The sequence below is a fragment of the Somniosus microcephalus genome, chromosome 21 (assembly GCF_052327205.1).
Source record: "Somniosus microcephalus isolate GS21.2 chromosome 21, FLI_Smic_1.0, whole genome shotgun sequence".
Taxonomy (NCBI): Eukaryota; Metazoa; Chordata; class Chondrichthyes; order Squaliformes; family Somniosidae; genus Somniosus; species Somniosus microcephalus.
In genome coordinates this window covers 76,722,072-76,737,894 of record NC_141007.1, presented here as the reverse complement: position 1 = coordinate 76,737,894, position 15,823 = coordinate 76,722,072, and the positions used below count along the sequence as shown (strand labels likewise).

Here is a 15,823-nt window from a genome sequence, read left to right as displayed (position 1 = left end):
GTGGTGGGGGTCTGGAACTCACTGCCTGAAAGGGTGGGAGAGGCAGAAACACTCATCACATTTAAACAGTACTTGGATATGGACTTGAAGGGCTCCGGACCAAGAGCTGGAGAGTGGGAGTAAGCCGGACAGCTCCCCTTTGGCCGGTGCAAAAACAATGGGCTGCATGGCCTCCTTCTGCGCCGTAAACTTCTATGATTGGATGAAGTAATGGGGGAAAGTACTTCGGACTTAAAGTTCTGTAAGTGCGCAATTCATTTCCAAAGATGATGATCTTGTGAATCATGCAGGTGATGTGATTCCAACCGTCAATGTAGGCTGCAAATCATGACAGCACAAGCCCCGGCCAGAATGGAGCTGATTGGACAATTCCCCCGTCAATCATGCCTGGAGACCACACTGCTGTAAGTGACTGGGATTGATTTTACACACGTTATTTGAATGATGTAACCGCATTTTGCTGCAGAAATATCGGGAGACTTTGCTGTAGTTTTGGCATGAGTTTTATTCATGAGTGCTGTAGTTCATAGAGGCGCTGTTTAAAAAGACTCTGTTGTTTGCTGATTAAAAATTGTGTTAGCTGTGTCTCAGCGGGGAGCACCCTCGCTGCTGAGTCATGAAGGCTGTGAGTTCAAGTCCCACCCTGGAGCACAAAATCCAGGCTGACACTCCCAGTGCAGTACTGAGGGAGCGCTGCACTGTTGAAAGTGCCGTCTTTCAGATGAGACGTTAAACCGAGGTCCCGTCTGCGCTCTCAGGTGGAGGTATAAGATCCCATGGCACTATTTCGAACAAGAGCAGGGGCGTTCTCCCCGGTGTCCTGGGGCCACTATTTATCCCTCAATCAACATCACTAAAAACAGATGATCTGGTCATGCTGTTTGTGGGAGCTTGCTGTGCGCAGATTAGCTGCCGCATTGCCTACATTACAACAGTGACTACACTTCAAAAAGTACTTGGTGTAAAGTGCTTTGGGAAGTCTGGTGGTTGTGAAAGGCTCCATGTAAATGCAAGTCTTTCTTTTTTAATAGACTCTGCCGTAAGTCCCGCCCTGCCTCCAACTCACTGGTTGACACAGTGGTGCCAATACTCACTCTGTTCTTTTAATGACACCACCACCAGTCTGGTAGAATTCTGGTGACAATGTACATTTCTCTGGAGCTAAATGAAAATGCTTAAAGAATATTTAGGATCGATGATGGGAAACTCTTCTTCAAACCAAGAGTGATCGATAGGTAGATAGGACTTCCAAAAAGAATAGTGGAGGCAAAAAACATGAAACCATTTAAAAAGTTGGATTGTGTATCATGGGTGGGGGTCAGTGGGTTCATTCTGGATGGAGGAGCTTGAATTGAACACCTGATCTCCTCATGCATACATACCTTGTGACATCATCAAAACTCAACAGGTGGGCAACATATTCCCAACTCAAATATTCAACTGAGATTAGATTCCAGTCTGTAATTCACTCCCGGGTATCTGTTATTCTATATATAAACCCCCCGAACCCCTCAATTAGATTCCAGCCTGTAACTCTCTCCCGGGTATCTGTTATTCTATATATAAACCCCTGAACCCCTCGATTAGATTCCAGCCTGTAACTCACTCCCGGGTATCTGTTATTCTAAATATAAACCCCCCGAACCCCTCGATTAGATTCCAGCCTGTAGCTCACTCCCGGGTATCTGTTATTCTAAATATAAACCCCCCCGGACCCGTCGATTAGATTCCAGCCTGTAACTCACTCCCGGGTATCCGTTATTCTATATATAAACCCCCCGAACCCCTCGATTAGATTCCAGCCTGTAACTCTCTCCCGGGTATCTGTTATTCTATATATAAACCCCTGAACCCCTCGATTAGATTCCAGCCTGTAACTCACTCCCGGGTATCTGTTATTCTAAATATAAACCCCCCGAACCCCTCGATTAGATTCCAGCCTGTAACTCACTCCCGGGTATCTGTTATTCTAAATATAAACCCCCCCGGACCCGTCGATTAGATTCCAGCCTGTAACTCACTCCCGGGTATCCGTTATTCTATATATAAATCCCCCCGAGCCCCTCGATTAGATTCCAGCCTGTAACTCACTCCCGGGTATCTGTTATTCTAAATATAAACCCCCCGAACCCCTCGATTAGATTCCAGCCTGTAACTCACTCCCGGGTATCCGTTATTCTATATATAAACCCCCAGAACCCCTCGATTAGATTCCAGCCTGTAACTCACTCCCGGGTATCTGTAATTCTATATATAAACCCCCCGAACCCCTCGATTAGATTCCAGCCTGTAACTCACTCCCGGGTATCTGTTATTTAATGTGGCCTGAAATGATCCAGCATGTTGTGCAATTATTCCCCAATCGCAATTAAAACGAAACAAGTCATTGATTCTATTCCACTAAAGCTCCTGTAACCCTGTTGGCCTCACCCTCTGCACTAATTAACTGTTGTGAAAATAGCTTCTGTATTCAACCTATCGCACCATTAACGTTATACAAAAATGCAATTACAAGGGTACAAAGTACTTTTCAATTGTATCCATTCATTGCGAGATGAATGGCATGTATGCGTTTTACTGTAAATAGTCCATTAATGCTGCACTTGTAATGAAACAATAGATCATCAGATTCCAAAGTGGGCATAATATCCATTGTCGACTGCAAGCACTGCAGTACTTGTAATTCAAATTAGGCAGAACTCCAATTTTCCCCTCGTTAACTGAGTGAGAGCAGGCCTTCCATTACCTTAAAACCTTTCTAAAGATAGTCTTTCTGTATAAGTTTTGGAGACATGTGCAAGTGCTATAGACGATGCTGCTTAGATTGAATGCATACACTGACCATCTTATTTCACAGGAATCGATGGCAAACTGCTTGATGACCTTGGGGTAATGACACCACAATTGTAAATCCTTCAATCTGAATGTCGCCACACACCAGCAAGCAGAGCCACCGGTGTGTCAGAGTGGCATTAAAGCACGATGCCAACAGAAAGATAAAACAGAGCTCACCAGCGTCAGTGTGACACTAAAAGATGGTGCTGGCAGAATGACAAAACAGAATAAATCTGTCCCAGAAAGTTCACCGTGTAGGTTAAAAATAATCACACAGCACTGAGTGATCACAAAGCATTAAAGTAATATCAGGATTAAATAACAGATACAACTCATTCTCACAGTGTAGCACTTCATCTAAAATGCTCAGTTACAGCTTAACTCAGTCCCAGCCATCCTTTATTCTACATATAAACCATCCAGACCCGCTGATTAATTTCCAACTGTTAATATGTTTCCAGGATTTATTATTCTACGCATGAATCACCTAAACTCCTCAACAACAACTTGCAATTATATAACGCTTTTAAACGTAATAAAATTGTCCCAAGGCGCTTCACATGAGCAGCATCAGACAAAACTTGGCACTGGGCCACAGAAGGAGCCGTTAGGACAGGTGACCAAAAGCAGAGCGGTCTGCGCAGAGTGTCTTAAACCGAGTGCACTTCAACAGAGTGTTCAACTTGGGAATTTGGAGAGAGTGGAAGTCTCTAGTAAGTTCTAGGTGAGTACTAGTGTAAAAAGTGAAATTAGGTTTAACATTTTGAACTTAACATTTTCACATTTTGAATTTAACCTAGAACTTTAAAATCTGCAGTTAACAGAAGCTGCCTGTCAGTGTTTGAAATAACAACAGACAATGCTGGAAACACTCAGCGGGTCAGGCAGCATCGAGGAGAGAGAAACAGAGTTAACGTTTCAGGTCGAGGACCCTTCCTCAGAACTGGAAAAGGTTATGAGAGGTAAGTGTTTGTCTTGAATAGGTGCCAATTACTGTGAGCGGGGAGCTGAGTCAGTACTTCTAACCTGGGTGTGGCTCCAAAGGTATAAAAGTAACCAGTATCTGCTGACGCAGAGTGCCTTAAACAGAGTCCACTTAAAGAGCGTTCAACTTGAGAATTTGGAGAGAGTGGGAATTCCCTGCAGAGGAGAAGGAGGTGCTGCTTTTTGCCTCCAATACAGTGCGCTGTGTGTTATAGGTAAATATTTAATTTCATCGACCTAGAACTTAAACTAGATCTAGTAATTAGTTTAAAAACTAAACTGTAAGCCAAATTAATTAAGCACATAAACTTTAATTAACTATTTTTTTTATTCGTTCATGGGATATGAGCGTCGCTGGTAAGGCCAGCATTTATTGCTCATCCCTAATTGCCCTCGAGAAGGTGGTGGTGAGCCGCTTTCTTGAACCGCTGCAGCCCCTGTGGTGAAGGTACTCCCACAGTGCTGTTACGGAGGGAGTTCCAGGATTTTGACCCAGCGATGATGAAGGAACGACGATATACTTCCAAGTCAGGATGGTGTGTAACTTGGCGGGGAACTTGCAGGTGATGGTGTTCCCATGCGCCTGCTGCCCTTGTCCTTCTAGGTGGAAGTGGTCGTGGGTTTGGGAGGTGCTGCCGAAGAAGCCTTGGCGAGTTGCTGCAGTGCATCTTGTAGATGGTACACACTGCAGCCACGGTACGCCGGTGGTGGAGGGAGTGAATGTTTAAGGTGGTGGATGGGGTGCCAATCAAACGGGCTGCTTTGTCCTGGATAGTGCTGAGCTTATCGAGTGTTGTTGGAGCTGCACTCATCCAGGCAAGTGGAGAGTATTCCATCACACTCCTGACTTGTGCCTTGTAGATGGAAAGCTTTGGGGAGTCAGGAGGTGAGACACTCGCTGCAGAATACCCAACCTCTGACCTGCTCTTGTTGCCACAGTATTTATGTGGCTGGTCCAGTTAAGGTTCTGGTCAATGGTGACCCCTAGGATGTTGATGGTGGGGGATTCGGCGATGGGAATGCCATTGAATGTCCAGGAGCGGTGGTTAGACTCTTGCTTGTTGGAGATAGTCATTGCCTGGCACTTCTGTGGCGCGAATGTTACTTGCCACTTATCAGCCCAAGCCTGAATGTTGTCCAGGTCATGCTGCATGTGGGCATGGACTGCTTCATTATCTGAGGAACTGCGAATGACACTGAACACTGTGCAGTCATCAGCGAACATCCCCATTTCTAACCTTATGTTGGAGGGAAAGTCATTGATGAAGCAGGTGAAGATGGTTGGGCTTAGAACAGTGCCCCGAGGAACTCCTGCAGCGATGTCCTGGGGCTGTGATGATTGACCTCCAACAACCACAACCATCTTACTTTGTGCTAGGTATGACTCCAGCCAGTGGAGAGTTTCCCCTCCGATTCCCATTGACTTCAGTTTTACTGGGGTTGCTTGATGCCACACTCGGTCAAATGCTGCGCCTTGATGCCAAGGGCAGTCACTCTCACCTCACCTCTGGAATTCAGCTCTTTTGTCCATGTTTGGACCAAGGCTGTAATGAGGTCTGGAGCCGAGTGGTCTTGGCGGAACCCAAACTGGGCATCAGTGAGCAGGTTATTGGTGAGTAAGTGCCGCTTGATAGCACTGTCGATGACACCTTCCATCACTTTGCTGATGATTGAGAGTAGACTGATGGGGCGGTAATTGGCCAGGTTGGCTTTGTCCTGCTTTTTGTGGACAGGACATACCTGGGCAGTTTTCCACATTGTCGGATAGATGTCAGTGTTGTAGCTGTACTGGAACAGCTTGACTAGAGGCACGGCTAGTTCTGGAGCACAAGTCTTTAGCACGATAGCCGGGATGTTGTCGGGGCCCATAGCCTTTGCTGTATCCAGTGTGCTCAGTCGTTTCTTGATATCACATGGAGTGAATCGAATTGGCTGAAGACTGGCTTCTGTGATGGTGGGGACCTCAGGAGGAGGTCGATATGGATCATCCACTCGGCACTTCTGGCTGAAGATGGTTGCAACGCTTCAGCCTTGTCTTTTGCACTCACGTGCTGTGCTCCACCATCATTGAGGATGGGGATATTCATGGAGCCTCCTCCTCCCGTTAGTTGTTTAATGATCCACCACCATTCATGACTGGATGTGGCAGGACTGCAGAGCTTTGATCTGATCCGTTGATTGTGGGATCGCTTAGCCCTGTCTATAGCATGCTGCTTCCGCTGTTTAGCATGCATGTAGTCCTGTGTTGCAGCTTCCCCAGGTTGGCACCTCATTTTTAGGTATGCCTGGTGCTGCTCCTGGCATGCTCTTCTACACTCCTTATTGAACCAGGGTTGGTCACCTGGCTTAATGGTAATGGTAGAGTGAGGGATATGCCGGGCCATGAGGTTACAGATTGTGGTGGAATACAATTCTGCTGCTGCCCCACAGTGCCTCATGGATGCCCAGTTTTGAGCTGCTAGATCTGTTCTGAATCTATCCCATTTAGCACAGTGGTAGTGCCACACAACAACATGGAGGATGTCCTCAGTGTGAAGACAGGACTTTGTCTCCACAATTACTGTGCGGTGGTCACTGCTACCAATGCTGTCATGGACAGATGCATCTGCGTCAGGTAGATTGGTGAGGACGAGGTCAAGTAGGTTTTTCCCTCGTATTGGTTCTCTCACCACCTGCCGCAGGCCCAGTTTGGCAGTTATGTCCTTCAGGACTCCACCAGCTCGGTCAGTAGTGGTGCTACCGAGCCACTCTTGCTGATGAACATTGAAGTCCCCCACCCAGAGTACATTCTGTGCCCTTGCTACTCTCAGTGCTTCTTCCAAGTGGTGTTCAATATGGAGGAGTACTGATTCATCAGCTGAGGGAGGGCAGTAGGTGGTAATCAGCAGGAGGTTTCCTTGCCCATGCTTGCCCTGAAGCCATGGGGTCCGCAGTCCATGTTGAGAACTCTTAGGGCCACTCCTTCCCGACTGTATACCAGTGTGCTGCTACCTCTAGTGGGTCTGTCCTGCCGGTGGGACAGGACATACCCAGGGATGGTGATGGAGTAGTTTGGGACATTAGCTGAAAGGTATGATTCTGTGAGTAAGACTATGTCAGGCTGTTGCTTGACTAGTCTGTGGGACAGCTCTCCCATTTTGGCACAAGTCCCCAGATGTTGGTGATGAGGACTTTGAAGGTTCAACTGGGCTGGGTGTGCCGTTGTCGTGTCTGTAGCCGGTGCTGAGATCGATGCCGGGTGGTCCGTCAGGTTTTATTATTCTTATTGTTTTTCATAGCGGTTTGCTGCAACGGAGTGGCTCGCTAGGCCGTTGCTGTGGGTCTGGAGTCACATATAGGCCAGACCGGGTAAAGGCAGCAGATTTCCTTCCCTAAAGGACATTATTGAACCAGATGGGTTTTTACGACAATCCGATAGTTTCATGGTCACCATTACTGATACTAGCTTTTTATTCCAGATTTATTTAATTAACTGAATTTAAATTTCCCAGCTATCATGGTGGGATTTGAACTCGCGTCTCTGAATCATTAGGCCAGGCCTTTGGATTACTAGTCCGGTAACATAACCACTATGCTACCATTCCCACTAAGTTAAACAAGGTTCTAAAGGGATGGCAGTGCAGGCGGTGTGCCGCAACTGCAGCATGTAGGAGTTTGTGGAGAGCATTGCGATCCCAGACAATCATGTCTGCAGCAAGTGTCTGTAACTCGAGGAACTTCAGCTCAAAGTTCTTGAGCTGGTGTCCGAGGTGCAGACATTGCAGGGCATCAGGGAGGGGGAAGAGTTATTTGGACAATTTGATCGAGGAGACAGTCACACCCTTAGGTTAGGTAGTGGTACAGGTCTGGTTAGTGGTCAGAGACAGGAGGGCGTGACTGCAACTCAGGAAGGTAAGGAGACCCCAGGTGCAGTGCTGGAGGAGCCTCAGCCTTTGCCCTTGTCCAACAGGTATAAGGTTCTTGTTGCCTGTGTGGATAAGGGAAAAGTCTGCAGGGTGGATGAGCAAGCTGACCACAGCACCATGGTACAGGAGGCCATTCAAGTGGGGGGATTGAAAAGGAATGTTATAGTGGTAGGGGACAGTATAATCAGAGGGATCAGAGTTCCGAAGGCTGAGTTGCCTGCCCGATGCCAGGGTTAAGGATATCTCCTCGTGGTGGACCAGAATTTGGAGTGGGAGGGGGAGGATCCAGTTGTAGGAACCAACGACATAGGCAGAACTAGGAATGAGGTTCTGCTGAGAGAGTTTGAGGAGCTCGGGTCCAAATTAAAAAGCAGAACCTCAAAGGTAATAATCTCTGGATTGTTACCTGAGCCACGTGCAAATTGGCACAGGGACAAGCAGATCAGAGGTTTAAATGCGTGGCTCAAAGAGTGGTGTGGAAGGAAGGGGTTTCAGTTCATGGGGCACTGGCACCAGTACTGGGGAAAGAGGGAGCTGATCTGTTGGTAGCCCTGATAATTAAGGACAGTAGTGAGAAAGGAGCTTACCTCAGAAGATAAGGAAGTAGAATCAGTATGGGTTAAGAAATAACAAGGGGCAGAAAACAGTGGTGCCAGTAGTTTATAGGCCCCCTAACAGTAGCTATACCATTGCACAGAGTATTAATCAAGAAATAATAGGAGCTTGTAACAAAGGTCATACAATAATGGTGGGGGACTTTAATCTGCATATAGATTGAGCAAATCAAATTGGCAAGAGTAGTCTGGAGGACGAGTTCATGGAATGTATTTGAGGCAGTTTTGTAGAACAATACGCCATGGAACCAACCAGGGAACAGGATATTTTAGATCTTGTTTTATGTAATGAGACAGGGTTAATTAGTAATCTTATAGTAAAGGATCCTCTGGGGCAGAGTGTTCATAATATGATAGAATTTCACACTGAGTTTGAAAGTGACTTTCTTAAGTCCGACACTAAAGTCTTAGGGCTAGATTTTCAGTTGCTTGCGCCAGCAGTTAGCGCCTTAAGAGAAGTGATTTTCGGGCGCTATGCGTGTAGCGCCTGGGCGCAGCGCAGTTTGCGCCCCGCCCCAAATTAAGTTGGCCGTTAGCGCCGGCGCAAAGTTTAGCGGCCGCCCGGATGCGCGCGCAGAAAATGACGTCACATCCTCGTGCAACGCCCTTTGGCCGCCCCGAATCCAAACTTCAGTCGGACCGCCCCATTGTGCGCCTGGCGCCCAGAGCGTTCGTAAAATGGACTATTTATGTCTCCTCCTCCTCCTCCTCCTCCTCCTCCTCCTCCTCCTAAAAAAACACATGCACCCTTCCCCTTTAAGAGCTCACTGGCACCAGAGTGTCTGCCGTGCGCTGCGCCCGAGCTCGGGTGTTGCGCTCTCCACCGCCGGCTTAGCCCCTAAAGATACTAGTGGAACGCCTCTTTTAGCGCTCCACCAACCTCTTAGGGCGAAGCCACTGAATTTCCGGCAACGGGGCGCTACTTTGGGGCGGGCGATAACTTCGGGCGGGCGCTAAGCTTAGCGCCCCAAAACTGTCTATACTGAAAATCTAGCCCCATAACTTAAACAAAGCCAATTCCATAGGTATGAGGGGCGAGTTGGCTAAGGTAGATTAGGAAATTAGATTAAAAGGTATGACAGTAGATAAGCGGTGGCATTCATTTAAAGAAATATTCCAAAACTCTCAACAAATATACATTCCATTGAGAAATAAAAACTAAAGAAGTTAAGGATAGTATTAGATTAAAAGAGGCTTATAATGTTGCAAAGAATAGTAGTGAGCCTGAGGATTGGGAGAGCTTAGAAACCAGCAAAGGATGACCAAAAAAATTGATAAAAAGGGAGAAAATAGAATGAGAGTAAATTAGCAAGAAATATAAAAACAGATTGTAAGAGCTTCTACAAGTATGTAAAAAGGAAGAGAGTAGCAAAAGTAAGCATTGGTCCCTTAGAGGCCGAGACAGGAGAAATTATATTGGGGAACAAGGAAATTGCAGAGACTTTAAACAAATATTTTGTATCTGTCTTCATAGTAGAAGACACAAAAAGCAAACCAAAAATAGTGGGGAACCTAGGGGCTAATGAGAGCGAGGAACTTAAAGTAATTAATATCAGTAGAGAAAAAGTACTTGAGAAACTAATGGGACTAAAAGCCAATAAATCCCCTGGACCTGACGGCCTACATCCTAGGGTTCTAAAACAGGTGGCTGCAGAGATAGTGGATGCATTGGTTGTGATCTTCCAAAATTCCCTAGATTCAGGAATGGTCCCAGCCGTTTGGAAGTAGCAAATGTAACCCCGCTATTCAAGAAAGGAGGGAGAGAGAAAACAGGGAACTACAGACCAGTTAGCCTGACATCAGTCGTTGGGAAAATGCTGGAATCCATTGTTAAGGACGTGGTAACAGGACACTTAGAAAATCATAATATGATAGACAGAGTCAACATGGTTTTATGAAAGGTAAATTGTGTTTGACAAATTTATTAGAGTTTTTTGAGGATGTAACTACCAGGGTAGATAAAGGGGAACCAGTGGATGTAGTATATTTGGCCTTCCAAAAGGCATTCAATAAGGTGCCGCATAAAAGGTTGCTAAGCAAGATAAGGGCACATGGAGTTGCGGGTAATGTATTAGCATGGATAAAGGATTGGTTAACAGACAGAAATCAGAGTTGGGATAAACGGGTCATTTTCAGATTGACAAGCTGTAACTACTGGGGTGCCGCAAGGATCAGTGCTGGGGCCTCAGCTATTTACAATCTATAATAATAACTTAGATGAAGGGACCGAGTGCAATGTATCCAAGTTTGCTAACGATACACAGCTAGGTGGAAAAGTAAGATGTGAGGAAGACGCAAAGAGCCTGCAACGGGATATAGACAGGCTAAGTGAATGGGCAATAAGGTGGCAGATTGAGTATAACGTGGGGAAATGTGAGGTTATTCACTTTGGTAGGAAGAATAGAAAAACAGAATATTTTTTAAATTGTGAGAAACTATTAAATGTTGGTGTTCAGAGAGATTTGGGTGTCCTCGTGCAAGAAACACAGAAAGCTAGCATGCAGGTACAGCAAGCAATAAGGAAGGCAAATGGCCTGTTGGCCTTTATTGCAAAGGGGGTTGGAGTATAAGAGTAAGGAAGTCTTGCTCCAATTGTACAGGGCCTTGGGGAGACCACACCTGGAGTACTGGGCACAGTTTAGGTCTCCTTATCTAAGGAAGGATATACTTGCCTTGGAGGCAATGCAACGAAGGTTCATTAGATTGATTCCTGGGATGAGAGGGTTGTCCTTTGAGGAGAGATTGCGTAGATCGGGCCGATACTCTCTGGAGTTTAGAAGAAAGAGAGGTGATCTCATTGAAACATAAGGGCAAAAATTGGCTCGCGCCCCCTTTGGGGCGATAACTTTGTCAGGGCACTACTTTTAGCGCCCTGAAAAAGTTAGTGCCCCCGCGCCCGAAATTGAATGATAGCGCCCAAACAGGAGGCGGGGCGTTACTGGAAGCTCTCCCCCTCCCTCTTGGTGTGCTCCCATTGAATATCGCGGCGCTACGTGCAGCAGCTCCGCGGTACTGCAGGCCTCCCTCCCCTGATTAAAGGGGAGGGACCCAGCGCAGCACGCACCGGGGCCCTACTGGACCACCAGGGAGCGGGGTGCCGGCAGAAGAGACCGGCACCCAAGAGGAGCGCCAGGCTGCCCGATCGCGGCGGGCACTCCGCAAGCGGAGGCAGGTGCTGGCAGGCGGCCCAAACAAAATGGCCGCCTGGCACCTGCCCTTTAATTTACGCTGCCCCTGCCACAAGAAGGCCACCCTGACCCTGTCGGACATATCATTCGGTGGTTGGTCAGGGGGCGCGAGCCAAGTTTGCGGCCGGGGTGCTGCACACGGCAATGACATCATCGCCGGAGCCGCAGCGCTGCAGGGCGCTACCGGCTACCGCTGCCGCTAACCTCTCGCTGAATTTACTGGGAGGCGTTAGCAGCTCCGCGCCCGGGTGCTAATGGAACATAAAGTGACTGAATTTCTCCCCCATCCTGTCTAGAACTAGGGGGCATGGTCTCAGGATAAGTGGTCGGCCTTTTAAGACTGAGATGAGGAGGAATTTCTTCACTCAGAGGGTTGTGAATCTTTGTAATTCTCTGCCCTAAAGTGCTGTGGATGCTCAGTCGTTGAGTATATTCAAAGCTGAGGTCGATAGATTTTTGGACTCTAGGGGAATCAAGGGATATGGGGATCGGGCAGGAAAGTGGAGTTCAGGGCGACGATCAGCCATGATCTTATTGAATGGCGGAGCAGGCTCGAGGGGCCGTATGGCTGACTCCTGCTCCATGTTCTTGGCCAAAGAGGTAGGTTTTAAGCAGCGACTTAATGAGAGGCGGAGAGGTTTAGGGCGTGGATTCTAGAGTTTAGGGCCCAGGCAGCTGAAGACACAGCTACCAATGGTGGAGCGATTAAAATCGGGGATGCACAAAAGGCCAGAATTGGAGGAGCGCGGAGATGTTGGTCGGATTCCAGCTAGTAGCCTGCCCTGGGTTCCTTTATTCTATATACAGTCATAAACCAACATTATTCAGATGCAGACACTTTGCGTGGCAGTGGACATAGCAGATGCTAAACAGGAGCAGATGGAAAGGAGAAAAGGGTGTGCGGGGGGAGAAAGTGAGACGTGTCTGAGATTTTTGAAGAAAGGGACAGGCAAAAAGGCTGGAGGAGTGGCTGTTGATGGTGGAGTGGGAAACAAGAAGCAAGCCTGTGGCAGAGGAGCCATGGAGAGATGTATAGCTGGAGGACCGAGGGCAAGGGCGTGGAGGGAACTGAAGGTAAATGGAGGTCCTTTACAGTCAGAGACGGGAGAATTTATAATGGGGAATGAGGAAATGACAGAGAAAGTAAATAAATACTTTGTTTCTGTCTTCACGGAGGAACCTCCCAGAAATACGAGAAAACCAAGGGTGTGGCGAGAATGAGGAACTTAAAGAAATTATTATTAGTAAAAAAACAGCACTAGCAAAATTAATGGGACTAAAAGTCAATAAATCCCAAGGTCCGGATGACCTACATCCTAGGGTTTTGAAAGAGGTGGCCATTGGGATAGTGAACGCATTAGTTGTCATCTTCCAAAATTCTATAGATTCTGGAGCGGTTCCTGCAGATTGGAGGATAGCAAATGTATCCCTGCTATTTAAGAAAGGAGGGAGAGAGAAAACGGGGAACTACAGACCTGTTAGCCTCACATCAGTAGTTGGGGAAATGCTGGAATCTATTATAAAGGATGCAATAACTGGGCACTTAGAAACTAATAGTAAGATTGGGCAGAGTCAACATGGATTTATGAAAGGGAAATCCTGTTTGACTTCTATGCTCGCTTCGACAGGGACAACAGGGAGCCGGCTACCAAAGCCCTGCCACCCCCGGAAGACCAGGTGCTCACTCTGTCGACCTCCGACGTAAGGGGTGTTCTACGCGGAGTGAACACACACACGAAAGGCTGCTGGACCGGATAGCATCCCTGGACGGGTACTCAAGGAATGTGCTGATCAGCTGGCTGATGTCTTCACCGCCATCTTCAATCTGTCATTGGCCCAGGCAGTAGTCCCTACATGTTTCAAGACCGCTACCATTATTCCTGTGCCAAAACATACGGCTGCGATGTGCCTGAACGACTATCGACCTGTCGCACTCACACCCATCATAATGAAGTGTTTCGAGAGACTGGTCTTAGCTCACATCAAAGCCAGTGTTCCTGCCTCCCTTGACCAACACCAGTTTGCCTATCGTGCAAACAGATCAACGGAGGATGCAATCACAACTGCTCTACACTCGGCACTGAATCACTTAGATGGTAAGGAGACCTACATCAGAATGCTGTTCATAGACTACAGCTCAGCATTCAACACTATCGTCCCCAACAAGCTGGCCACCAAACTCCAAACTCTTGGCCTGAACACTTCCCTCTGCAACTGGACCCTGGACTTCCTAACAAACAGACCCCAGTCTGTCAAATTAGGTAACCACACCTCCCCCCCCCGACCCTGAACACGGGGGCCCCACAAGGATGTGTGCTGAGCCCCCTCCTCTACTCCCTCTTCGCCCACGACTGTGTGACTGTTAATGGTTCCAACACCATCATCAAGTTTGCGGATGACACCACGGTAGTAGGCCAAATCACCAACAACGATGAGTCAGCCTACAGGGAGGAGGTCCAGCATCTCGTGAAGTGGTGCGCCGATAACAACCTGGCCCTTAACACCAAGAAAACAAAAGAAATCATAGTGGACTTCAGGAAGTCCAAAGGCGGAAGTCACACCCCCATCCACATCAATGGGGCTGTGGTGGAAAGGGTGGACAGCTTTAAGTTCCTCGGAGTCCACATCACGGAAGACCTCTCCTGGTCCCTCAACACCTCCTCTCTGGTGAAGAAGGCCCAGCAGCGCCTATATTTCCTAAGGAGGCTGAAGGGATGTAATCTGTCACCCCTGATCCTCTCTAACTTTTACCGCTGCACTATAGAGAGCATCCTGACAAACTGTATCACAGTATGGTATGGCAGCTGTAGCTACTATGACCGGAAAGCCCTGCAACGGGTAGTCAAAACTGCCCAACGCATTACCGGCACCCGGCTACCGACCATAGAGCACATATACCAGAAACGCTGTCTACGGAGGTCACGGTCCATCATCAAAGACCCTACCCACCCCAGCCACAGTCTGTTCGCCCTCCTGCCATCTGGGAGACGCTACAGATGCATTCGCACCCGTACGACCAGATTTAGGAACAGCTTCTTCCCCAGGGCTGTCATCCTACTGAACTCCACAAATAAACTCTAAAGCCTGGACATCTGCCAATGCACTTTATTATGATTATGTTTATGTTAATATACTACAAGCCAAATGTATGTTGAATGTTTAAATGTCTTAATCCAAATGTACACTCTTGGGAGCCGCAAGCCTACATTTCGTTGTACTGCACTTGTGCACTAACAATGACAATAAAAGTTGATTTGATTTGATTTAATTTGAAACCTCTTTGAGGATGTAACTAGTGGAGTAGACAAAGGGGAACCGGTAGATGTGGTGTATCTGGACTTTCAGAAGGCCTTCGATAAGGTCCCACACAAGAGGTTGGTGAACAAAATTAGGGCAAATGGAATTGGGGGTAATATACTAGCATGGATTGAGAATTGGTTAACAGACAGAAAACAAAGAGTAGGGATAAATGGGTCTTTTTCAGAATGGCAGGCTGTGACTAGTGGGGTACTGGAAGGATCGGTGCTTGGGCCCCAGCTATTCACAATCTATATCAATGATTTGGATGAGGGGACTAAATGTAACATTTCCAAATTTGCTGATGATACAAAGCTAGGTGGCAGTGTCAGTTGTGAAGAGGATGTGAAGAGGCTTCAAGGGGATCTCGACAGGCTCAGTGAGTGGGCGAGAACATGGCAGATGGAATATAGTGTGGATAAATGTGAAGTTATCCACTTTTGTAGAAAAAAACAGAAAGGCAGAGTATCTCCTAAATGGTGAAAGATTGGGGAATGCAGATGCTCAAAGGGACCTGGGTGTCCTTGTACATGAGTCACTGAAAGTGAATGTGCAGATGCAGCAAGCCATTAGGAAGGCAAATGGTATGCTGGCCTTCATTACAAGAAGATTTGAGTACAGGAGTAAAGAAGCCTTACTCCAATTATATAGGGCCTTGGTGAGACCACACCTGGAGTACTGTGTACAATTTTGGTCTCCTTACCTAAGGAAGGATATACTTGCCATAGAGGGAGTGCAACGAAGGTTCACGAGATTGATTCCTGGGATGGCGGGACTGTCGTATGAGAAGAGATTGAGTAAACTAGGCCTGTATTCTTTTGAATTCAGAAGAATGAGAGGGGATCTCATTGAAGCATACAAAATTATTACAGAGCTTGATAGGGTGGATGCTGGGAGAATGTTTCCCTTGGCTGGGGAGTCTAGAACTAGGGGCCACAGCCTCAAGATAAAGGGTAGGCCATTCAGGACTGAGATGAGAAGAAATTTCTTCACACAGAGG

The 15,823-nt window shown here is 47.3% G+C and overlaps 1 protein-coding gene and 1 long non-coding RNA gene across 3 annotated transcripts in view; one reads left to right on the top strand and one right to left on the bottom strand.

Moving 5' to 3' along the window:
- LOC147102984 (ran GTPase-activating protein 1-like) overlaps nucleotides 1–15,823 on the bottom strand; it is a 734,758-nt gene that overhangs the window by 554,102 nt on the left and 164,833 nt on the right. The gene's annotated exons all lie outside the window — the stretch shown is intronic.
- LOC147102985 (uncharacterized) lies at nucleotides 3,685–14,789 on the top strand. Of its 2 annotated transcripts, none has more exons than XR_015073185.1 (2): nucleotides 3,685–3,797; nucleotides 13,155–14,789. It is a non-coding gene; the product is annotated as an uncharacterized LOC147102985 (long non-coding RNA). The 2 variants fall into 2 exon arrangements; XR_015073184.1 differs by lacking the exon at nucleotides 3,685–3,797 and adding an exon at nucleotides 3,950–4,034.